We start from the raw sequence: 26,234 nt of genomic DNA, 5'->3' as shown, positions 1-26,234 counted from the left end.
GGATTCCCTATTTAATAAATGGTGCTGGGAAAATTGGCTAGCCATAAGTAGAAAGCTGAAACTGGATCCTTTCCTTACTCCTTATAAGAAGATTAATTCAAGATGGATTAGAGACTTAAATGTTAGACCTAATACCATAAAAACCCTAGAAGAAAATCTAGGTAGTACCATTCAGGACATAGGCATGGGCAAGGACTTCATGTCTAAAACACCAAAAGCAACGGCAGCAAAAGCCAAAATTGACAAATGGGATCTCATTAAACTAAAGAGCTTCTGCACAGCAAAAGAAACTACCATCAGAGTGAACAGGCAACCTACAGAATGGGAGAAAATTTTTGCAATCTACTCATCTGACAAAGGGCTAATTTCCAGAATCTACAAAGAACTCAAACAAATATACAAGAAAAAAACAAACAACCCCATCCAAAAGTGGGGAAAGGATATGAACAGACATTTCTCAAAAGAAGACATTCATACAGCCAACAGACACATGAAAAAATGCTCATCATCACTCGCCATCAGAGAAATGCAAATCAAAACCACAATGAGATACCATCTCACACCAGTTAGAATGGCCATCATTAAAAAATCAGGAAACAACAGGTGTTGGAGAGGATGTGGAGAAATAGGAACACTTTTACACTGTTGGTGGGATTGTAAACTAGTTCAACCATTATGGAAAACAGTATGGCAATTCCTCAAAGATCTAGAACTAGATGTACCATATGACCCAGCCATGCCACTACTGGGTATATACCCAAAGGATTATAAATTATGCTACTACAAAGACACATGCACACGTATGTTTATTGCGGCACTATTCACAATAGCAAAGACTTGGAATCAACCCAAATGTCCATCAGTGACAGACTGGATTAAGAAAATGTGGCACATATACACCATGGAATACTATGCAGCCATAAAAAACGATGAGTTTGCGTCCTTTGTAGGGACATGGATGCAGCTGGAAGCCATCATTCTTAGCAAACTATCACAAGAAGAGAAAACCAAACACCGCATGTTCTCACTCATAGGTGGGAACTGAACAATGAGTTCACTTGGACTCGGGAAGGGGAACATCACACAATGGGGCCTATCATGGGGAGGGGGGAGGGGGGAGGGATTGCACTGGGGAGTTATACCTGATATAAATGATGAATTGATGGGTGCTGACGAGTTGATGGGTGCAGCACACCAACATGGCACATATATATATATGTAACAAACCTGCACGTTATGCACATGTACCCTAGAACTTAAAGTATAATAAAAAAAAAAAAAAAAAAAGAGAGAGACAATAGGAAAGGAAGTATGTCCAGCTCCATTTAATGAATGAGAAAACAAACTAAAGATGGCCTCGGGAAAGTGACCTTTTTATCAGGGGGACAGGGTCTCGTGCTCTGTCACCCAGGCTGGAGTCTGGTGGGACAATCTCAGCTCACTGCAACCTCTGCCTCTCAGGTTCAAGCAATCCTCTCACCTCGGCCTCTTGAGTAGCTGGAACCACAGGTGCATGTCACCACACTCAGCTAATTTTTGTATTTTTTTGTAGAGACAGGGTTAGGAAAGTGACTTCTAACCCCCAGAATTCTAAACACTCTCCAGTCCAGATCTTCCTCTTCATGGCTGTATCATAGTCATCATTATTTACTTGTGTAATGATTTACTTCAAGTCTGTCTTTCCTGCTGGATTGTAGCTCTATGCAGACAGACAGAGGGTCTTGTTCCCTGTCATCTTTCCAGCGGGTCACATTTACCACTGAATCCTCACTGTCTACACATGTAGTTGATAGGCAATAGATTTGCTGGCGGGGTTTTTCCTGGTCTTTCTTGCACAAAGCCATTTTTTGAAAGAAATTACAACTTAAAGCTATATGAATTAAGATTCTTGAATTTTTAACATATTCCCTCAATATGTTACCATGATCTGGTCCAAATTTATTCTTGCAGCACCTTTTTTTTTAGCAACTCACCTTATCAGATCTTCCCAAATCATTCAAGTCTATATTTATGGAAAGAACTCTCTGCCTCTTCACTCTCATAGCTCATCAGTCTTACATTAATTAAATAAAATTACTATAAATATTAATATGAATATAGGCCGGGCGTGGTGGCTCAAGCCTGTAATCCCAGCACTTTGGGAGGCTGAGACGGGCGGATCACGAGGTCAGGAGATCGAGACCATCCTGGCTAACCCGGTGAAACCCCGTCTCTACTAAAAACTACAAAAAACTAGCCGGGCGAGGTGGCGGCGCCTGTAGTCCCAGCTACTGGGAGGCTGAGGCAGGAGAATGGCGTGAACCCGGGAGGCGGAGCTTGCAGTGAGCTGAGATCCGGCCACAGCACTCCAGCCTGGGCGACAGAGCGAGACTCCGTCTCAGGAAAAAAAAAAAAAAAAAAAAAAAAAAAAAAAAAAAATTTAATATAAATATACTAAGTACAGCTGCTATAAATAAATTTAGGAATAACTACAACTGACTCTCGGTAAGTACACTACACACCTGGTAGGAACAAAGGCATCTGGGTATATTAGAGCAATATCTTTCAAGCTATTTGACTGCAGATCCACAGAAAGGCATTTCTTACCACAGCCTAATATATCCACATAAATACTCACATACAAACATGCATACTCATACAAATGCAAACACACCTATGCCCCTCAAACGTAATTTTTAGAAAACACAGCTTATCCTTACAACATGTGGTGCATGCTTTTCTTCCATTTTACATTTTTAAAACTTCTGGCGCAACCTTCTAACTTGTTTTCATGATCCACTCATGGATTTCAATGTGCAGTTTGCGAAGTGTTACTGGAGAGTAACTTTGGAGTCGAGAGTATTCTATTTGATGTGGTCCTCAGCCATCACATTTTATAGAAGGGATGGAGAGGATTAGTTGGACTGGCAAGCTGATGAAGTGGAGGTTGGTTAAGAGCATTTCAAGTGTATATGAAAATGCTTTTTAAATATGTCAAGAGCTCTGCAAATGTGAGGGGTGAAGGCAGGCTTGGGTTTCTTCCTGATCAAGACTCCCTGGTAGTTGTTCTCAATCTGCATGCCAGATATCCCAGTGGTTCCAATAACTAGGTAAGAGATGGATTTCCTACACCCTTCTGATGGTAGTGAAAGCCAGTCCAAATAGGATCGGTGTGTCCTCTGTCAGCCAGTGGAGATTCTGCGGATGGTGCTGGAGACATTGCGTCAGTTTTGGTTTGCCTTGACACATTATACTCCTCATCTTGCCCTTGGTAGTTCAGCAGTCAGATGGGCTGAGACAATTGTATAGTACATGCTGAGAGGACTGTCAGCTCAGGCCACGTAACTAGAGGACCATTCACCTTTAAACCCGAGATCTCATCAACTCTTATGGAAATGATCTTTCAATTGTTTTTGTAGGAAAGCATGAAAGACGCCTCTGGGGTCTGAAATGAAACCCGAAGACAAATATAAATAATAGAAAGGAGAAAAGACAAGAAGATCATCCCAGGCTACAATTCTCACCCAACCAGACAGGGGTAGAGCAACCTCCAGGAAATCCGAAGAGTGCTGAGGGAGATTTGTCAGTTTCGGGGGTGCTATGCAAACATAAGAGCAATTTATTCCTGATTTCATGGTTTTGCACTCTGAAAAAGGAATATGTCCTGGAAATGTTCATTCCCATCTCAAGGCTTTCAACACCTGACAAAATGTTAAACCTATTGTCGTCTGAAGCCTCCCTGGCCCTGAATATTTAGATAAGATGGGCTGAAAACTTCATGCTATGTTTCGAGGCCATCCCAGAGCTTCCTCTTAGTCTTTATGAATTCTAAAGAGTTGGGGAATCATTATTTTGACTTTGAGGGCTTCTCTACCTAATTAGTTCAGTTTAGGGATCACTGCACCACTCCACATGTGCAACCACGGTGATGCAGATGTAGAAATGACTCCTTCCTTAGTGGACATAAAAATCTACTCATATGAGGGTTTCACATGCAGCAGACACACTGAAGGTCTTGAGGAAGCAGAAGGGGTTTTATTGCAATAAGAGCAGAGAGTAGAACTGGGGACAACCGAGTTGGCTGACCATGTAGTTCACTTCACTGCCATGGTGGTGCCAAAATGGTGAACCGTTTTCAATTAATTGTTAGGCAACCTATTTTATCATCCTTTCACTCTTTCTCTTGATCCTTGTCTTCCACCCACCCCCAGATATATTTTTAAGGACTTCTTTATTCTATATACTGCCTTTAGCCTCATATTATCTCACAAGCCTCTAGTGCTTTTCCAACCCCAAGTGTTTTCTGTCTTTCTGTTAATCAAAGCAACTTCATTCTCTCTGACTCTGTTGTTTGTTTGTTTTATTATAAAAAAATTTTTTGTAGAGACGGAGTTTCACTATGTTGCCCAAGCTGGTCTCAAACTCCTGGGTTCAAGCAATTCTCCCATGGCCTCCCAAAGTGCTGGGATTACAGGCATGAACCAGCAAATTCGGCCTGTCTCTATTCTTATCACCAAACTCAGCTCTGGCAAACCCAAATCCCCCAAAATCTTATGCCTTAATGGGATCCAGCCTCAATAAGCAATGTTGTGGTTATAAAGAAAATTTGCTTTCCTCCCTTCTTAGAAGAGGAAAATGTTTGGTCCCATAACCCACAGTCGGAATATGGAGCCATGACTATATCCTGGGTCTTCTCGACCTCATGCTTTGGTGACATAATAGGTAAATGCGAATATTGGGCTTTTTGAATTCTTTTTCTCTCTCCATAGTGAAATAACTTCACATCTCTGAAAGCCCTGATTTTTCATCTGTGACATGATAAGGCTGGATGTGGTGATCTCTTAGGTCCCTTTGGCTCTAATGCTCAGAGAGTGCATGGATTCTCTGTACTCTCTGGTCCTACAGGGGCTAAGCTTTTGCCTCCACGCAAAGAGCAGGGCTATATTAGTCAGTTCCTGCATTGCTGTAAAGAAATACCTGAGACTGGGTAATTTATAAAGAAATTGAATTGGTTCATGATTTTGCAGGCTGTACAGGAAGCATGGCAGTGTCTGCTTCTGGGGAGACTTTGGGGGAACTTTTGCTCATGGTAGAAGGCAAAGCGGAAACAATTGTCTTACATGGAAGGAGCAGGACTGAGAAAGAGCAAGCAGGGAGGTGCCACACACTTTTAAACAAGCAGATCTCCTGAGAACTCACTCACCATCACGAGAACAACACTGAGGGGGCAGTGCTAAACTATTCAAGAAGGAGCTGCCCCCGTGATCCAATCACCAGGCTCCACTTCCAAAACTGAGGATTACATTTAAATGTAAGATTTGGGTGTGGACACAGCTCCAAACCATATCAAGGGACTTTGGTATCATATAGGCTCTGTAACTTGTAGCTGTGTCACCTTGAACAAGTGCCATCTACCTGCTCAGCCTTATTTTCCTAGCTTCTTATTCCACTTAGGTCTTACAATATTCTTCAAAATGACGACAGTGGCTAGTGTATACTAAACCATTACTATATGCTGGACATCATGTTTAATAAGTTATACACATTGTCTCTTATTTTATCTTTTCAGTCAGAACTCTTTGTTGCAAGTGGCAGAATCAGAACTCAAGGCTGCTTCTGCAAAATGGAAATGTCCTGGTTCGTTTCATTCCACCCTGCTATTCTGCATGTAGGTATGTGCTTTTTCACATATATACAACTTCAAATATGCCCTTGCCTGACAATGCAACTGTCCCATACACCACAAAAATACACTCAACCCATCCCCAAAAGGAGGCAATATGAAATCTTTTCTAGGTAATGCACCCAGTTCTGAGTCCAGAGACTCTGATGGATAGGAATTCCTCTTGGTCAATCTAGATGTAGCTTCACATAGCTTTACAGAATCCCATGGCTAGATAGTAACTCTAACTCCCTGTCATATCCAACATTCAACGGTGGAAGCAAAATAGGGTAATTGGGGAAAAATTTGTTATTTGGGGAAAGAAAATAATAAAACAACATACAGGGGCTACTGTCTTGTAACTGGTGAGATCCTAAGCTGGAGAAGGTAGCCTGTATTGGCTTCCCTGGCAGTGGAGTGAGTTATGTGATCAGCCAACCAGGATGTCCTCATGCTTTCTGGAAGGCTCTTTCCTGTACACATCCACCATGGCCCCATGGGAGCTGTCTTAGGAAAGAGGTTCCCTTCCAGGGCTCTCTTCATTCCTCCAGCAGCCCACTTGCTGTTAGTGCAGGTTTGGGGTGTGCTCATTTCAGGGGTCAGGCAATTATAAGCACTTGCATGCCGAGCTTTGGGTTTCTCTGGCAGTTCAAGTTGTTTCAAACTATCCATCCATTTTCTTGGCTAATAATAATAGTAGTTGTTGTAGTAACTAACACATATATTAAATGCTTTCTGTGTGCAGGCACTCTTCTAAGCTCTTTACATACATAATCTTAATTAAATCTTGAAGACAGCAGCATCACTTAGATACTATTATTATCCCTCTTCTTGGAAAAAGAGAGAGGAATAGGGAGGTAAAGTAGATTGCCCAAAGCCACCCAGCTAGTGAAGTTTGGATTGAACTCAGCCAAACTACCTCCAGGCTTTTTAGAGCTGTGTTGTTTAACCAAAGCTCAATTGAGTCATGGTCTTTGAATATAGTCTCAAGTCTCAAAGCATCTGTCCCTTGGCAACAAGTCTTTGTGTTCCCATTTTGGCCTCTGCCCCTAGGCAATATTAAACAATAGCTGGGTGGGGAGGAGCAGCCAGTGTGCCCCTTGTTCCCAGAAGGTGGTCCAGTGGGTGACTCTGCGGTGTGATTTGACAATCACCCGCTTTGTTGGCTGGGAGCCCTCCACCAACTGGAGATCGAACTTTTCCCAGATCCCAATCTTATCTGCCTCTGAGTTTCCAGCTTTTCTGCCTTTGCTTGCATTAACTGTGCCTTGGGGAAGAGGGTTTGACTTGGCTAAGCCTTCAAAGCTCTTGAATCCCTGACTTGCAGCCACTTAGCCCTGCTGGTCTCCTGAGAAAGTCGCCCCCCACCCACTCCCCACTCCACTATGCTTTCAGATAAGTCAATTTGTAGCTTGTCTTCTTTCTTATAGGGTCAAACTGAAGGCCGTAGGATGTAATCCTGACATTTCCTATCAAGTCTTTTAAGACTTGAGCTTTGATAGGAATATGGTCTAAATCCCAAGATACACGAGGTACATGAGTCATGAAAGACTAGGTTATATTACTTTAACCGACACCTCCAAAATCTCAGTGGCTGACAACTGCAAAGGTTTATTTCTTCTTCATGCATCATGCCCATTGCTGGTCAGCAGGGCAGCTCTGCTCATGACCTGTACTCAGGACTCCAGGCTGATGCAGCAGCCAGCATCTTCAGTGGAGTGAAGGAAACGATTGCCCTGGAGAATCTTGCACCAGCAATTGGGTGTTTAATTTTGTTCCAAATTTATTGGCCAGAACAAGTAGGTGACATGGCCCCACCTGATCACAGGGACCATAAAATTCAATTCTAACATGTGCCTGGAAGGCAGAGAGTGGCAAATATTGGGTGAGCTACTAATGCTTACAACAGTAAGCTTTGAAAGGGTAACACACATTATAGGGTAACCAACTTTCTAGCCAGGAGAGTGAAAAGCCTCTCCACTCCATCTCCTACCCTGACAACTAATTCCATAGTTTAGGTTTGTTCCCTGCAATTCCCAATCTCTGGGTATCAGTGTCTTCAGTATTCAGAATTATTCTGGCTTTTGAATATATGGAATTATTTTGTATATATGATTAAGAAATCCAGGGTTGCACTGTGCTTTGGGCATAGCTGGAGACAACAGCTCAAATATTCCCAGGATACTATCTTTCTCCATATTTTCTTGCTTTGCTTTTTTCTATGTTGGCGTCATTCTCGAGAAGGATCCCATATGGGATAACAAAATAGCCATTCACAGTTTCAGGCTTACATTCTATTGGTTTAGCAATCCTTATGGAGAGCATATACTGATTTTCCAGTACCACTAGCAGAAGTCACTGGTTCCACTTAGGATACATACATATCACCTAGCACTGTGGCCAAGTGTCTTAGTCCATTCAGGCTGCTATGACAAAATTCCTTAGGTGGGTAATTTATAAGCAACAGAAATGTATTGTTCACAGTACTGAAGGCCAGGCAGTTCAAGGTCAAAGCAACGGCAGATCTGGTGTCTGGTTAGGGCTTGCTCTTTGCCTCAAAGCTGAGTCCTTGTATGGTGGAAGGGGAGAACAAGCTCCCTTGAGCCTTTTTACAAAGGACACTCATCCCATTCATGAGGGTTCTGCCCTCGTAACCTGTTCTACCTCTCGAAGACCCCATCATACCATTGAATTGAGGATTAGGTATCAATATACTAATTTTGGGGCAATACAAACATTCAGCCCTTAGCACCAAAGACATAATGTTCTCTGATGGGCAGTTCTGAGTCATGTGCACAGCCCCAAACCAGGAGGCAGGTTAACTCCATCAGAACGCTGTGGGCTGAGAATAGGGGAGGGGTGGTTCCTGAGAGAAAAGGAAATGTCCTGGGCCAGAAGAGGAAATGCATGATGGACAGGCAAAGCCAATAGATATTTGCTACAATCAGATGCTGTTTACATTCCCACTTTCTGACTGAGGAAATTAAAACTTAGCCAAATTAAGTAGCAAGCCCCAGATCACGCAGTGGTTAGCCTGAAATTCAAATGCAAGTCTGATTGCAAATGACGTTTGATATTTACCGTGCTCAGTTGCCAACTAGACATTCCTATTACTGATCTAACAATCTGGAATGTATGACAAAAATGTTGCATGAGCTTTTGAGTGCTTAAAGAAAATAATGACATCTACAGTATTTCTTTATATATTTTTTAATGTTGATGAATAAAATGACTCTTAACATAATATGACCCCCCCGACCACCTAAATCTTTCTGCAAATTAAAAGACCCCTACAATGAAGATTTTTTAAGTTCAAAATCTCCTTTAGAAAAATTAAATGGTGAAAATGAGTTAATTGATAAATACAAATTCCCTTTTAGAAAGGACACAGATTTAATATAAAATAATTGCCTCTTTATGACTGATTTATCTTAAGCCTGACTGCATTTAAATTATATCTTGCCCTTATTCAGACCTTATCTAGGAAAATAAATGAACCTTTCGCTCTGGAAGGAGATAGAATGGAGAATGCCCTATAAGGAGACAAAGAAGAAAGCACCTCAGTTTTTAAAAGATGGATTAAGATCCCTTTCTCTCCTCCTGGTTGCTGAGGAAGACATACATATCCCACTGCAATAAATTGTGAGTCACTTATAAAGCAGTTCCTTCTAATGTAGATCTATTAGGAATGGCTTCCCTCCCAACTCCTCCCCCCAGAGCCCACCACTGCTGCCTTGTCCATTCAGAACCTCCTCTGAGGAGTCTGATGCACAGTCATTTCCCCCGGAATCCACGGAGAGATCATTTGGTTGCAGACTGTTAGGACAGCGTACAGCTTCCTTCATTTCTAAGACTTCATTCTCATGTTGCACATTTTCCTTTAAAGTAAAATATGTGGCTTTCTAGACCTTCAACAGTAATACCATGGACTCTTCTCCCCCTGTCCCCGAAAGGGAAAACAAGGAAATACACAATTTCTCACATCTTTTAAGACCAAATGGTGCCAATTGTGGCCTCCCCTCCCAAAAAATAATGGTGGCTGGGGAGAGGAGCAGGCATCTCCGTTATTCTACCTCTTTGTCTAAACAGCCCAAATTTATTGGATAATTGCTGATGTCCCATTTTGTATGTATAGACCTAGAAGAGTTTATATTTTTAATTGTATGGGCTCGCTTTTCTCATAAAATTATATTGTACAAAATAGGGCTGGACATGCAGGGTTATCAAATTTGGGAAGCAGTTGAGTAAACGTTCTTTCTTTCTCCTTATGATAGCCTGAGTGTCTTTCAAATGTGCAGTTCAGGAACCAATATGAGTGGGACGGTAGGTGGCACATTTGAGACTGGGCAAGTGGTTATAACCAATATGGTATTTACCTGTGACCTTGACCAGAGCAGTTTCCACAGAGCGGTAGGGATGAAACCCTGGCTGGAGTGGATTCAAGAGAACAGGAAGAGATGAAATGGAGACTGAGAGTAGAGACAGCTCTTTTGAGGAGTTTTGCTGTAATTGGGACAGATAAATCTGGCCATAACTAGAGAGTGATGTGAGATCAAGGGAGAGTTCTATTCTGTTTTACAGTGGGAGGGATTATAGGTTTGTATGCTAAAGGGAATGATCCAGGAGAGAGAAATACTGGTTCTTGGGTAAAAAAAGGAGGCAATTGTTGAAGCATTGTCTTTGAGTAGGAGAGAAAGGGTAAAGTCTAGTGCACAAGCGAAGGCATTGGCCTTGGAGTTCACCCATCCCAACCAGGAGGCACGAAGTACCCACAGTATAGGTGCAGGGAGCTGGGAGGATGTAGTGAAAGGAGCCTATGAAAACTGTCTTCGAGTTGCCTTAGTTTTATTAGTGAAATAGAAAATAAAGTATTCAGCTGTGATGAGGGCAGGAAAAGAAGTACTGGAATTCGAGGAGGGAGAAAAGGATATGAAATAATCATCTAGTTGAATGGCAGAAGGAACACCCTAGAAGAACAATCCAAAGATGCCTATTTCTGGATTGTAAAGTGATAAACTTAAGCTCGACCCCACAAACTCTGGCTGTCAGTGTAAGTTTTGAATTCTGATTGGAACTGTCATGTGGTGATTAAATAATGCCTGCTGCATAGTGGCGGAAAGTCTATAGGTGATGAATTTAACTTCATGGTCTTTCAAATATTAAATAGCCTATAAAACAAAAATATTCTCAATTAAATAAAACAAAGATTGTCTCCTTGACAAGGATAGACCTGAAACTAGAACTGTTCTAAGATGCATTAACAAATATTCCAAGGACTTGAGGACAAAACATTGCAAGTTGAGATGTCAAAAGATAATGCAGCTTCCAAAGTCAGAAACACAATCTAAACCAGAATAATGTTCAAATTCTGTGTAACAAGGCTCATTAAGAATATTTTTACAGTATAATTTTGGAAGTGCAGAAGACGTTAGTATTTAGAGAAATGTTTATAAATAAACTTTTAGATAGTTTTTTGACCTGACTTTCACACTCCAGTAGGATGGCATTCAGGTGGTCCACAACTCCCTGAATCTGCACACCAAATATCATCTGTAGATGAGTATGTGCATATTTCTGCAGGTGAGCACATAACTTTTATTGAATTTTCAAAATAGACCATGAGTCCAAAAGCATTAAGAACTTCCCAAGAAAAGAAAATTATCTATATCAGAAAACTTGTCACCAAGTAGAATATTTTACACTTCTGAAACAAAGATTTAGAAACACCTTGGAATAATAGAAACACAATGGACTAGGAACCAAGAGTGCATTCTACTAGACTTGCTTCTAATAATAATAAGTTGTCTGATAATGGACAAGCCACCTCATTTATTGGGCATCAGCTTCCTTCCCAGTAGAGAATGGTGTTGGAACATGTGACTGCTAAGGTCTCTTCCAGTCCTAACATGGTAAGATGCCACGAACATGTACCACTCTGTATGGTTTTCATTCATAAAAAATGAGAGAGACTGGCTTTATCTATAATAAAGACATTGGATGGGGCATTCTGGCTCTTCCTGGATCCTTCTTTTCTCCTCCCTTTAAGTCACAATGAAAAATCATCTACCAAATACAGAAGAATAACAAATTGTCATCTAGAGGCTGCTTTGGCCCAGCTGGTAATGCTAAGTGACGATGAAGACACATTTCCCTCTCAGGTGCTTGCCAAGAATGGATTTCTAAATATTTACATGTGACGTGATGTCTTAGTCCATTTTCTGTTACTATAACAGAATATTTGACCATGGGCAATTTATAAAGAAAAGAGATTTATTTAGTATGGACTTGGAGGCTGAGAAGTCAAACATTGGGCAGCTGCATCTGGTCAGCATCTGGCGAGAGCCTCATATTGTGTCACAACATGATGGAGGATATCTCAGGGTGAGAGGGGCACACAAGATGGAGCCAACTCTGTAACAACCCACTCTTGTGACAACTAACCCAGTCCTGTACTAACCTACTGATCCATGAACCCATTAAGCTATTAATTCATTAATTCATGAATGAATTCATCTATTCATGAGAGCAGAGCCCTTGTGACCCAGTCACATCTTAAGGGCCCCACATCTTAACACTGTTACATTGGGGATTAAGTTTCAAAATGTGTTTCAGAGGGGACAAACATTCCAACCATGACAAATGGCAGAAAATGTGCAATTCCAAGACTAAGAAAAAGTGAAGAGACTGTGACTACCTCCATGTGAGAAACATTTGAGTTCCTCCTGATCTTAAGACCTCCCCACAATGTGTGTATGATAGCAATTTCCTCAGACAGAGCAGTGAATTTTATGATAGTGCATCGATTGCTGTAAATTGTCTGCTGGGTTACCTGTTCCTACCACCTTAGAACACTCACAGCTCAGAGGCTGTGGAATTCAGCTTCCAAAATGTTCCCCTATGATCCTTCCCTCCTTGTATTCACATCTGTAAAGGTTCCTCCCACAATGAATCATGATTTGGTTTTGTGACCAACAGAATATAGCAGAAGTAAGGATATGTGACTTCCAAGGCTAATGAATAAAAGGTTTTGCAGTTCTCTCCTTGGTCAGTTGGAAGCCACCTGCCATGGACACTGAAGCAGTTCTGTAGAGAGGCTCATAAGGGAAGGAACTGAGGCCCCCCCCCACCAACATCCAGCACCAACTTGTCAGCTGTGTCTGTGGGCCATTAAGGAAGCAGATCCTCCTGAAGCCCTGGTCAAGCCTTCAGATGACTGTAGCCCCAGCCAACATCTGGCTGCAGTCTCATGGCAGGCTCCAAGCCAAACCCTACCAGTGAATTTGCTACCAAATTCCTGACCCACGGAAACTGTGTAATAAATGTTTACTGTATGATAAAGCCACTCAATTTAGGAGTAATTTCTTACACAGCAACAGATAACTAGTAGAGTCACTTTGCTTCACTTAGGTTCTATGGCAAATGACACATAAAGAACAGAGAAATTGGAACAGACAACAGGTTTCAGTAGAGAAACTGGTTGGTATTGTGAGTGACAATTTTTATTATAGTTCAAGCTATAGTACTGTATGTTCTTGAATAAACTATGCTAATCTAGGCCATCCAAAAACTTCCCAAAATGTATGGTGAGAATAATATTTCCAAGATACTAAACCAATGTTTGTAGCTCCTGATAATTCCTAATTCCTAGTTGCCCCAAGCCACCACCTGCCCCAACTAAAACAAAAGAATTGATCACATCATAATAAAATTGGAACCACCAAAGAACAGTCACTGATCTCTTGGAATTTTTTTTTAAACTTAAATTTACATGACAATCTGCTTCCACTTACATGATAATCTGAAAGCATATGTTGAAATGGCATGGTTCTTGGTTGCAGAAAACAGAAATGAAATCTATCTAAGCAGAAATTAAAATTGTAGGAGGGATATTGGGAGCTCATAACATCCAGAGGCTGACTAAAGAAACAGACTCCAACATCAGACAAGAAGCAGCCCCCATCCTGGAGGCCAGGGATCTATGAGAGCAAATTGAACATCTGATCTCTCAGCTCTCACCAAACTCACACCACGACAGAACTTTCATGAAGGAAGGAAGAGACTTGGAGGCTGAACACAAGGAGAGGAATGAACATCATAAGATGCTTCTTTTGTTTTTCAAAGACCCAGAGTTTGTTGTGAGAAAGAGCAAAGACCTTTTTCCTAACTCCCAAAGCTGGAATTTTACACATCAGGGACGAAGCCTGGTGGGATACCAACATTAAGTTCATTTGTTTAAGTCAATGCAAAGAGGATTACATGAGGCATGGGCAGAACCTGTGAGATAAAGAGAAAGGAAGAGGCTCATAGTGTGCGGGTGGGGAAGGGGAAGCCACTGAGGAAGAAGGACAGGAAGTCAGATTAGCATCCTTTCGGCTCCCACATCTGGAGTGCCAGGCTGAACTTCAGCAGAAGACATTGGGGTAGGCATAAGGTGCTTCCACAATAGGAAACTATTTTCTTACCTTCCTTGGGCTCATCCTGTAAATACTCCATGCCTTTTACAGAAGCCCTATGGCCAAAAGGGCGCTGCTTGCTGCATGGTGCCTGAACCAAAACAGACAATTCTGAGGGAAGTTCCTGAGACCGGGCCAAAGGTTGCCACATCCCTAGCCTAGTATTTATGGGACATGGAAATTCCCACGTGCTCCGGAGGGAACATAGATGATCACTGATGACATTGGCTTCCAAGCTATCCTAGGGAAGACAGTTACCCTGGAGACTCAGCTCCACAGCAGACTCTGCCAGCCAGATTCTCAGGAGCAGCCACAGGCAGGCCTCGGGGGATCAGAAGGATGAGGAGGAATCACCAGGCCATGGGCGCCTGATCACAGGTGGACACATCAGCCTCAGCTACTCAGCGACAGATGCAACCAGGGACCAGGAGAACATCACGATGCCTGGAGGATACATTGGCTTACCTTGCAACTGACCATGATGCTTCTTTGTGAAGGTGGAGGTGGGGAATGCCCTTAGAAGAGGGAAAGTAATTACCCTACAGAAGTTATTTTACTCGGAGGAGACTGTCAAAACTTGAATTGAGAAGACTGAGCATTCGCCACCGTCTGCAGGAATGGGGCCTTGTCAGCAACTAAGGCTCTCGATGGGAGGCGCCCCCACCCAACAACTTCAGTCATTGCCCTGCTCTCATCTCCATGATGCTCTGAGTTCTGCTCCTTTGCCTCAATCTCCCATGGCTCTTGAACTCCCAGATTTTTCCAGTAAGAACTGGAGGAGGAAAAAGACTATCTCAAGAGATATTGCCTATAGTTCCAGTGTTTTTGGAGAGTCAGGTAGGAGGATCACTTGAAGCCAGGAGTTTGAGACCAGCCTGGGCAACAAAGCAAGACACCATCTCTACAAAAAAAAAAATTAGCGGGTGTAGTGGTGTGCACTTGCAGTCCCAGCTGCTCAAGAGGCTGAGGCAGAAGGGTCACTTGAGCCTGGGAGATCCAGGCTGCAATGAGCCATGATTGGGCCACTGCATTCCAGCCTGGGCAACAGAGCAAGACCCTGACTCAGAAATAAATAAACAAAAATAAAGAGATCTTACTCTGGAGACTACTATAGAGGTCCAGGTGAGATATGTCACTGCCCTAAATCATGACCTTATCCAAGGACATGGCCAAACAGCAACTCAACAGCAAATGTTTTTGATTCTTCACAGCAGCTCTCAGGTTCTTTGCAGCAACCTCATAAGCCAAGCCCCATCCTCAGCTTCTAACTTGCTGGGTATCCCTGGGCAGGCCCCTTCAGGCACTTGGCCTCTGCTTCCTCATTTATAAAATAGGGTGGAGGTGGTAGTGGTGAGGAATGAGTAGATGATTTTGTTTCTTTTTATTTGTGTGTGTGTGTGTGTGTGTTTTGCTATGGATTTTGGTCTAGACATGGGGAGATGGGGAGGGGATGGGACTGCATTCAATTCTCTTAAATGATGATGGAGCTGTAACATTCTAAGGCTTTATGTTACAGCATTTTCTCATGGGAATGCTGCTGCTCCCACAGATCACTACACTTCTACACTTCTAATCTACAAGTCAACTGTTTTATAAACACAACCTGAAAAGTGCTCAGGAAATAGGCCAAAGCCAAGAAAGAAGCCCCTTAGACTACATAGGTAATGGTCTTCACCAGGAGGTCAACAAGAGCATGCCTTGGTTCTAAGTTTAACAAAAACTATTACCTGCAGAAATGGGTGAAGATTACCTCCTAATAGCTTGTCCCTAGGTAGCTGGTCTAACCATCTCACAGACCAGAAAGGCCAACAAATTGGATCCGAACTGAGTCAACCAGCAGGCAATTCCCCCTACCAGCTCTTTCCTCACCCTGAAATTTAGCAGCTATAACCATGGCCAACCAAACCCTGGTGCTCAGAACACAGCCCAATGCAAACAAGCTCACAGACTGTCTTAATCTTCTAAAGAAATAAAGACAAATAAAAATCGGCTGACTTGTTCAAACATTTTTAAAAAATGGAGGCAGAGAGGAGGAGGAGCAAGGCAAAATATTTTATCATTTTGCGACCAAGCACAACCATGTAGGAAAATATTTTTGCTATTTCAATGGTGAGATTTAGTAGTGTGGTGTCTGTTTTAACTTTTTTGCCAGTTCTCCCAAAGGTGGTTTTATTTTGCTGAAAAGGCAAAGAAAGGGGTTAGAAAAATTAGCATTAATTAAGCTTTATTTCCCTTGGCTACTGGCCACAAAGTTCAAATAAAGTGCAGCCTCTAGCTGAGTCCCCTCACAAGCAAAATTCAGAATGCATGGCTTAATTCATGGACATTCTGTTTCCCTGACAAGAAAAAGGAGAAATACAGGGATAAGGCTAGAAAAAGTAAAAAGGTGAACAAGAAGTATGTCTTCTATTTGGCTTCCTTTAATTTCCTGCTTTGAGGGGAAAGAATTGGTGGAAAACGGAAAGGATACAGACAGGGTACAGTTAAATTTCAATCTTGTCAAATATGTGCAGGTATATTAATAAACAAATAGTCATTTCCGTGAACAAAAGCTCCATTCTTCCAGGTCAAAACCTTGGTCAAAAACCTTGACATTGTCTTTGACCCCTGCCTCACACATCATCTCCCTCTAATCTGATTTCAAAATAAATCCAGATCCAATTACTTCTCAACTCCCCCCAACCACATTACCAGCACAAGCCACTATCGACCCTTGTGTGGAATATTTACGTATCCTCCGAACTGGTCTCTGTGCTTTTTTCCAAGAATGTGTTCTTTACTCAGTCTAATCTGGCTCCCTGCTACCTCCACGACTTCATCCCGTTTCCCCACCTCGCTCATTCAGTTCTAGCCATGAGCTGTTCCTCACACATGCTAAGCATTTTTTCACCCCAGGGCCTTGGCATTGGATGCTCCCTCTGCCCAGAACACTCTTTCCCCAGATAGGCTCTGCAGCTTTTCCCTTGTTCTTTCATGTCTCTAATGAATTTTCACCTCAAGTGACCAGAGGTCTTTCCAGACCACTCTACATAAAATGGCCAATCTCCATGCAGTATTCCAGAACTCCCTTGCTCATTTTAACCTCTTCTTCTCCATAGCACATGCTATCGCTCTACATACAACTATTTGCTGATTTATATGTGATATCCCCCAATAGAATTTTAAGCACCCAACATACATTTATTTGTTCATTTATTGTCAAAATCCCTTCCATCAGAATTTATACTCCTCGAAGTACTGTTTGTTGCTGTACCTCCAGTGCCTAGTATACTAGATGATGTTCAAATAATATCAGTAGAATAAATAGATAAATGGATGATAAATAACCAAATCAAATCAATACATACGAAAGAAAGAGAAGATGGAGGAGAATAAAGTAAGGAAGAGAAAAAGAAAGAAACGCAACTCCCAAATACTTCTCCCTAAGGTACTAATAGTGTGGGTGAATATTTTGTACTTTTCTCAATTTTCCTAAATATATAAAATAAAGATATGTTACTTCTGTAATTTAAAAAAAAAAAAAAAAACCTGACATTGATCTTAAAATACTTTCTGTCAAATTTTAAGAATTGTTAAGATTTGAGAATAGAAAATGAAAGTATATGTTTTGTTTTTTGTTTTTTTAAGTCAGTGCTTCACAGTTTTAAGAGGACAAGTCAAATGGCGGGGAGGTTTCTTGAGGGGAAGGTTGAAATAGTCTTATTGGCACCATCACCCACTGAGTTACCCAAGCCAGACACACAGGCTCCTTGCCCCTCCTCTGTGTCTCCCCTTCCATCCCCTCCTCACCAGCGCTGTCTAGTCCCACCGGCACCATCACTACAGTCAGTCAGACATCCAGCTGTCAATTTTACTCCCTGCTCACTTCCACATCTAAAAGTCAATCAGATATTCCCAATTTTTCTTCCTACAGTATCTGCCTCTTCCGGCCCACCCACACCTTCATTGCCTCAGGGCTGGCCTTTCTCATTTTTCTTCTAGATTCCTGCTTTCTAATTCCGCTCTCTATTCCTAATCCCTCCGCTTCAGGCAGCCTCCCAGTGTTGCTGGAGTGGTTTTTCTAAAACACAAACCGAATCATCTCATTCTGCATACATCTAGCATTCCTCCGCTGAGCATACACGCCCACCCAACTCGCCAAGAGCCGACCCTGTCTGTCCTGTCTTCGTCCTGCAAAGACCCACTGCCCAACCCAACTCCGGCACGCGTAGGTCCCCAAACTCCTTGGCCATGTCCCGACTCCATGCCCGCCTGTCTTCTTGGAATGTCAGTCCTTCCCCTTCTTGGTCTATTATCGAGCACCTACCCTTTAAAAGCCAGCTCTGTGGCCACCTCCTCTAGTTGGTTCTCCCTGGCTCCCATTGCTTTAGACGCTACTCCTCTGGGTTCCCAAAGGAACGTGGACTGTGTTTTAGCCATTGATTTACTCCTCGGAATCTTACATTGACTGTTAGCTTCCTAAGGGAAGGGCCCCTGTCTTAATACTGCATTTTCATCATCACACTTAACTCAGGGTTTAACATCTAATAGAAATTTAATAAATCCTTGCAAGAGGAAAGAGACAGAGGAAGTAGAAAACCCAGCTAGGTAATTAGATAGGTTAGGGCTATAAATATGTTGAGGAAAAAGTACACAAGGTCTTAAGACATGCCCAGTAAATCTCTGTGAATGTTTGCAAACCTTACAGCACATATTTGAAGTGACTAGTTTATACTGGTTGAGGGTAAACAGACCTCATGGATTTGAATCCCAGCTGACCCACTTGAAAGCCAACTGACCCTCAGCATGTTACTTAACCAATTTAAGCCTCAGTTTCCTTCTCATTTAAGTGAGAATAATAATACTGTCTCCCTGCTGAAGCTGGTGTGAGGTTAAATAGGATAATGCATGTAAAGGGCTCAGCACAGTGCGCGAAAGCAGTAAGTGGTCAATAAATGTCGCTAATGATCATGACGATGATAATCACTAAGAAACAAGACACCAAAGTGTTTTTAACAGACAGTTAGGGGAGGTTCAATAATCAAAGTATCCAATATATCAAACCAAAATCTCAATCAATGGTATTTCAAAAGCCAGCCCCTAAATTAGCATCATCATTTAAGGGCTTGGGGACACCGACCAGCTGCTGTTGCTAGCATACAAGCCGGTATCACAAAAAAAGGCAGGGGCTGTTCTGATTTCTCATGATTGAACAGCAGTTTTGAAGCTGTGTATTCAGAATCATTCCACAGGATGGCAATGTGTGTTGTGTGAAATAAAGTGTTCCCTGATCAAATAGAAGCACAAGATGTTGTAAACCAGGTCCAACAGTGATATTTACTGCAGCTCTTCTCTAAATGTCTCTGAGAAGGGGGAGGCAGGATTTGCCCAGCACATTTTAACCATAATCTCTTGTGCTTTTTAGATCCTCTGGGACTTTTCAAAATGCCCCAATTCAAGGAAAGCTCCGAGGATGTAGTGTTTATAATCCCAGGTCAGCTGGTAAAGAAGAAAAAGAAGGAAAGGAGAATATTATAGGAGGAATCCACAGTCTCCAAATACATATTTCTATTGTAATAGTATAGTGTGGGTAAATATTGTGTGCTTCATTCAATTTTCCTAAACACATAAAATAAATATATATTCCTTCTATAATAAAAAAATTACATTTACCTTAAAATGATTTTGTCAAATTTAAGATTTAGCTAAGATTTGAGAAGTGGAAAGTATATGTTTTTAAAAAACATTGACGTCTCATAGTTTTAGGAAGTGGAGTATCATGTTCATTGTGAACTAACAGACAGGTAGAGGGCCTGGTTAATTGGTGCATAATCCTGGACACCCTCAAACAGGCAGGCACATTAGAAAACACAAAACAAAGCAGGGAGGCCCTACATAGGCCCTGCTGCTGCTGGAAGGTCCTTGTATTGGCTGCAGGCACCTGCTTGGACCTGGAGGGGGAAGGGTACATTGTAGTCGACGCCTCACTGGACAGACCTTCCAGAGCTATGTCAGTGCTGGGCTCCCAGCACACCTTGGCCGTCTCTTTCCTTCACCCCGCACAGCCCCAGCAGGACACGTGGAGCCAGGCACAGGGAGAGCAAGCCCCTGAGCTCTGGCCAGGCAGCAAAGGCCAACCAAGCCTCTGACCTCCCTCATCGCCTTGCAGTCTCTTTCCTTTTGTATTCATTTGGCTTCAAGGATCTTTGATGATTCTCTCTGTACGTTTCTCTTCTTTATTCCAAATTGGTTTCCTGTCATTTTTACAAGAAGGAATTATTGGTGTTTTAAAAAACAATGTAAAAATGTCTTTGTGCCTAAATCTTTCCATAACAGCCTTCTCTACAATGTTGGCTCTCTATCCTGTGTTTTTTCCTATCTTTGCTGCATTCTGTGCCTCTGGGCCCAACTAACTGGAAGCAGATCTGATCAAGGCTGGAGTGGGGATGGGGTGGGGATAGCCCAGCCTTGGGTGGCTGAGGGCTGTGCCCCTTGCTAAGGTGCATCTCTCACCTAGCCATGGCCAGACTCTTTCCCTCAGCAGCTCATTCTCCTGCCCTCTCTGAATAACACAAACCACACACAGAGCCAGCACTTACGCAAATAGCCTCATGCACCCTTTCCATGGTATTCAGCTACTGAGGATGCAGATGCATTCTGGAGGGTGGAGGGAAGTGCATACTCAAGATCCAAATCTAAGTCTGCAGACATCACCCTTAAACCACCTTCACAGGTGCATTCCCTGCAGGGCAAAGTGCCGGTCACAGTTCAGAGCCAGGGCTGCCCTCCTTCATCCTAGAGAAGGTCATCTGCCCCTTGCCAGTGCTAAACAAGAGGCCTCCTCTGGGTTTCAGCAAGTGGTGGTTCCATCACTATGCCAGGGCAAGGAGGAGGGATTGGGAGAGGAGTGTAGGGGAAAAGGGGTTGGGGGTTGGGGGATAAGGTGATGCCAGTGAGCAATGCCTGGTCTCACCTCCTGCTCCTTCAGGCAGACCCATCAATGTAAAAGAGGGAGCTATGGAGACACAGAAATGGGACTCCCCAGTTCTGGAGTCAGGGCCATGCAGCCATCACACACTCACACTTACTGGAGACCTCTGTAAAGAAATGCATAAGATAGGCTTAACATTTGTTTCACAATCATAGGGGAAATAGGGTGAGTGGAAAACAGCAGTGTGTTGCATTGTACCTACCATGATCTGTGCCATGGAAAAGGTGTACCCACAAAAAATTCATGAAAGGGGAAGGAATGAATAAAGCAGAGTTTTCTCTGTTTAGTGAAATTAGAGGTGGTATTTACATTTCTCTTCACAAATTTCTGCTTCTGATTTTTCTACCATGAGTATTCTTACTTTACCAACAGAAAAAGTCAATAAGCTATTTGTTCAAAAGTGTGCTCAAGGCCAGGCACGGTGGCTCACGCCTGTAATCCCAGCACTTTGGGAGGCCGAGGCAGGTGGATCACGAGGTCAGGAGATTGAGACCATCCTGGCTAACACAGTGAAACCCTGTTTCTACTAAAAATACAAATAATTAGCCTGGGCGTGGTGACAGGTGCCTGTAGTCCCAGCTACTTGTGAGGCTGAGGGAGGAGAATGGCGTGAACCTGGGAGGCGGAGCTTGCAGTGAGCCGAGATTGCACCACTGCACTCCAGCCTGGGCGACAGAGCGAGACTCTGTCTCAAAAAAAAAAAAAAAAAATTTGCTCAATACCTCTTTCCAGAGTCACAGTTATGGATAAGACAGGTGTGTTTGTATGCATGTATAAACATACATATGTATACCACACATATAGGTTTATGAATGAATGAAAATACATATGCTCATGTGTGTCTATAGCTGTATATATGTATCATACATGCACACATATGTATCATATCGTAATTAACATCAAAGAGCCATCAACACAGAGAATTGACCTTCTGGTAAACCCACAGAAATATATCACCCCCAGCAGGTCAACAACAAATAAGACAAAGAGATACCCGTTTTCTGTGACATGGTTTGTCTTCATTTTCTGGGTTTAAGTGACTGTTACAAAATAATCCATTTGCTCTTTGTGAAGATGGCCATCTTGACAGAATAAAATGGGAAAGGTCCTACCTGGAGCAGAAACTGTGTGCCACCTCGGTGACAGTGATCTTAATTGATATTTGTGCCCGGGGCAGCTCCTCTCTCCTCTTCCTCCTCCCAGCCAAGAAACTGCACTTCACACAATAGAACAGCGCAGGGCAGGATGCTTCATCTTGGGACAGTGTGTGCCCAGTGCTGGGTACTGAATTCTGGAGCCACGTAACTTCCTGTGTGCCCTGCTGACATGACTGCCCCACCAGCCTATCCTGCTGTCCCTTCTAACAGGTGCCCCTGGTGCTCTGTGGCCTCCCAAGGACCCTCATAGGAGGAAGAGCTTTTGGACTGCCTCCAAGGTCTCAGGCACTCCCCCTCCACATCTGAAAGTTATCAGAAGTGGCATCTCACGCACCCTCCCTGCACTCTTCCTGGTCTGCGCAGGGCAGGGCAGAGCCTATAAGAAATAAAGTACTTTGTTATGTATAACTTAATCCTCAGAGGTATAGAAGTTTGGGCCCCAGATGAAGAAAAGTTAGATGGAAAGCAATGGCTGAGTCAGATGGCTGAATTTCTGCTCTGGAATTTCTACATCCCTTTGGAGTTCTCATAATTTGATCCCCCCATTAGCACTACCTGTGGGGGAATGGCACTCTTTTTTAAACTGCCTATTGAACAATTCCTGTAAGTATTTCCTCTAGAGAATTTTGCTTTTTTTCTGGTTAATCCTTGTAGGATGATGTGGATCAGTGTGTGTGCATGCATGGTTAAGAAAAACAATCATTCATTTGAATAACCAATTGACAGAATAGAGGATTATAGTTGGTGCTTGGTGAGATCTGGGGGACTTTCGCACGTCTGTCTGTCCAATCATTCATTTATTCTTTCAAAACATGGGATCCAAAGACTGGTTAGAATGAGATGCATACTGGGCCTGAAAGTCATAGTCAAAAGGTATATTTACCTCCCGCTCTACAAACTCCTATAGCCCTTTGTTACTGACATAATAATCCAATATAAATGTTTCAATGTCAAAAATAAGTATTACACTCACAGCCAAAATTTAAAAAAAATCAGAACAGACCCTATGAAAAGTCTTTTTCTTAGCCAAGACTCTTTGAGTTATATCTAATTCTATCTAACTTACAGCAAAGGAGGGAATCCATTGGTTCCCATAACTGGGAAGTCTAGGGTTATAAAATAAACAAGAGTCATGTTTTCCTGGCATCAGAGGTGACATCATAATCTCTCTCTCTCTCTCTCTCTGTGTGTGTCTCACATTTTCTCTCTCTCTGTTTATTCCTTACACTGAAAAGACAGTGCAGGCAGCTAAAAATTCATATCCTTCCAGCTATTGTTCCAAATGGAAGAGCACACACAGTCTCTCTCAGTATCCATACAGCAAATCTTGAGAAAGACAGAGATTGGCCCCACATAAGTGGTGGCTCTTTCAACGCCAATCACCCTGGCTTGGGGATAGAGGACTTGGACTGGCCTGCTAGGATTGCATACCCTCTTATGCATCTCAGGCCAGGCAGGGTATTTGGGGTAGGATGGCTGCTCTGGGACTTGTAGTTGCAGGAGGATCCCACAGCATGGGGAAAGCATGGTTCCTCAAAGGAAAAGTAAGGTGTACTTACCTGAAGAAGGGGAAAAAATACCAGACAGAAAAATAACTTCTCAACGAATCATTCTAAAATGTACTTCAAAAGGAATTGATTCTGTTGAAAATAATTTCCGAAAACTAAAGGTGAAAGTGGAAAAAAAGCTGAGATATTTAATACTGTTGGATCAAATGTTATGAAGAACATAAGGTGGCTCAAGAGATTTCACTCCAGAAAATACCTTCACGGTGAAAATCTAGGAACATTGGTATCATCTCGATTAAAATGTTTGTTTTCATAAAAAGAGTCCAAACAGCCTTGGGATCAAAACAACTCTTCCTGGAACTGAGACATGTTTTATTCTCCTAAAGAAGTCCAAATTTAATTAAGATTGGATAAACAGCATCTGGACATTCCTGATCTTATATCTTGACATGATTTAGCCTCAAAGGCAATGGTATTTTCTTAGAAGATGATCCTGCCTTTCTTTCTGATGGGTTTTATCCTCGGGTGGGGGAGGGGAGACATGGCTGGAATCTGTCACAGCCCAGCACCACTGTGCAGCCTTTTTCTGTGGGCCCTCTGCACGGGAGGCCAGAGGGGAACCCAGCACTTTGCAAAAGTATCTAAAAGGCTCTTCGAGAACCCTGAAGGGGGATGCCAACCAAATCTTAGCTCTCCTGTTTTACACAGTTTTATGACTTCTAATCCACTTCTATCAGTTATTCTGTTTTATGGCTGCAAATGGTAAGATAAATTGGGTTCTCTCTCTCTCTCTCTCTTTCTCTCTCTGTATGTGTGTGTGTGTGTGTGTGTGTGTGTGTGTGTGTGTGTGTGTGTGTGTCAGTGTCACAGTTTAGAGGACTCATGACTGGTCTGTAAACCAAAACTGTTCATTCCACAAACCCATACCCTTTCTGATCTTGTGTAACCTCACCAAGTAACAACTAATGCCGAGAGAATATTGAACTCCAGAGCCTATCTCTGAGGGCAAGAGACCAAGCTGATGCCAATTTCGAACTGGCTTTAGGAAAGCTGTCTCCCTCAGAGATCTGGTCATGCCTATTGTATAAGGCCAGTCTCCTGGGTCCTGTGGGAGCAATTTCCCCTTATATCTAAGCCCCTCAGCTATGTGACGTAGACACATCACTTCACCTCTCTGGAGTCATCTATAAAATAAGTAGATTGGATCAGGTGATTTCTGTGGCCCTTCTAGTCCTAACATCCTATGATGCTATGACACCCTAATGCCATATCTCGCCACCATGATCTACGGTAGTTTTCTACAACCATAACTCTTTCTAGTGTCTCTCACATAAAGACGAGGTCCTGACCTCAACCTTTCAGGGTATGTCTGCAATAGCAGGAACAGACGGGAGACAGGCACCAGCTATGTCCAGAGGAAAATGGGTAAGGTTAAGTCAGTAGCATCCTTAATAACGTGGTCGTTCCTTTCTCCTTCTCCCCTCTGGGATTAAAGCTTGTGTGCTGACTGTTGAAAAATCATTGACAGCTAGGAAATGACTTCCCCATCCATCAGAATACTGCTCAGCCATGGTTCAGCTTTTCCCCCTTTCTCTGTGTAATTATTCTCATCCACCACTGATTACAGTTTATAATAGCCATAATTCTCTCCGAATCAATCATTGCTTTACTTTACCACGGGGTTACCAGCAGAAACATGAGAGAATGCAGATATCCCCGGCTGGGCTTTACTTTTTGGAATTTACAGGCTTTCGTCTGGATCTCATTTAATCATCTGGATGTTCAAAGAAAAGCAAAGATTTTAATTTGAAGGCATTTTTTTCTACTCGCTCTTAATTCTTCCCCTCGTATTTTTTAAATGGAAATGATGGCTGGTTAAATGAGGCTAATACTGTGTGAAACCTGCTAGTGTTGTCACTTGGAAAGATTGGTAGGAGACACTGCAGGATTCTTGTCACGAATTGATAAACTTCTTTGGCACTTTACCCACCTGCATATTGGGTAGACTTCTAGCCTGGGTGATTTCCTGGAAAGTTCAATAATAGCCTTTTCTTTCCATGGACTGATTAGAACAAAAATTCCTACCATGAAGACAGTTTTTCTTGTACATTCTGTAGAGGTATGACAATCAGTCATTTACACTTTAGTTAGAATTTAAGACAACTCAGTTTTATCCTATATTTGCCAGACTTACTATGTACCATATGCTGTGCCAGTGTTTGGGCAAGTTTCAAAAAACTAATTTGATCTATTCTTTGTATCCATATGGTTACTGGAGGTAGTAGGAAGAAAAACACGTAAATAACCATTTTGGCATTCATCACAAGCATCTTGGCTTATGGGGGTACAAAGTACAGTAGGAGAATAAGAAGGGCAGGTATTTACATTCTAGAGATCTTAGAGTTCCTAGAGGGAATGTGATTAGAACTGAACCCGGGGGAAGGGGGCAGGACTTGAGCAAGTTGTCATTCCAGGAAGGGGCAGCAGAAATTAATCACAAAGTCT

The sequence above is a fragment of the Piliocolobus tephrosceles genome, chromosome 8, assembly GCF_002776525.5.
Source record: "Piliocolobus tephrosceles isolate RC106 chromosome 8, ASM277652v3, whole genome shotgun sequence".
NCBI classification, from domain to species: Eukaryota; Metazoa; Chordata; class Mammalia; order Primates; family Cercopithecidae; genus Piliocolobus; species Piliocolobus tephrosceles.
This window is presented reverse-complemented; position numbering follows the sequence as displayed.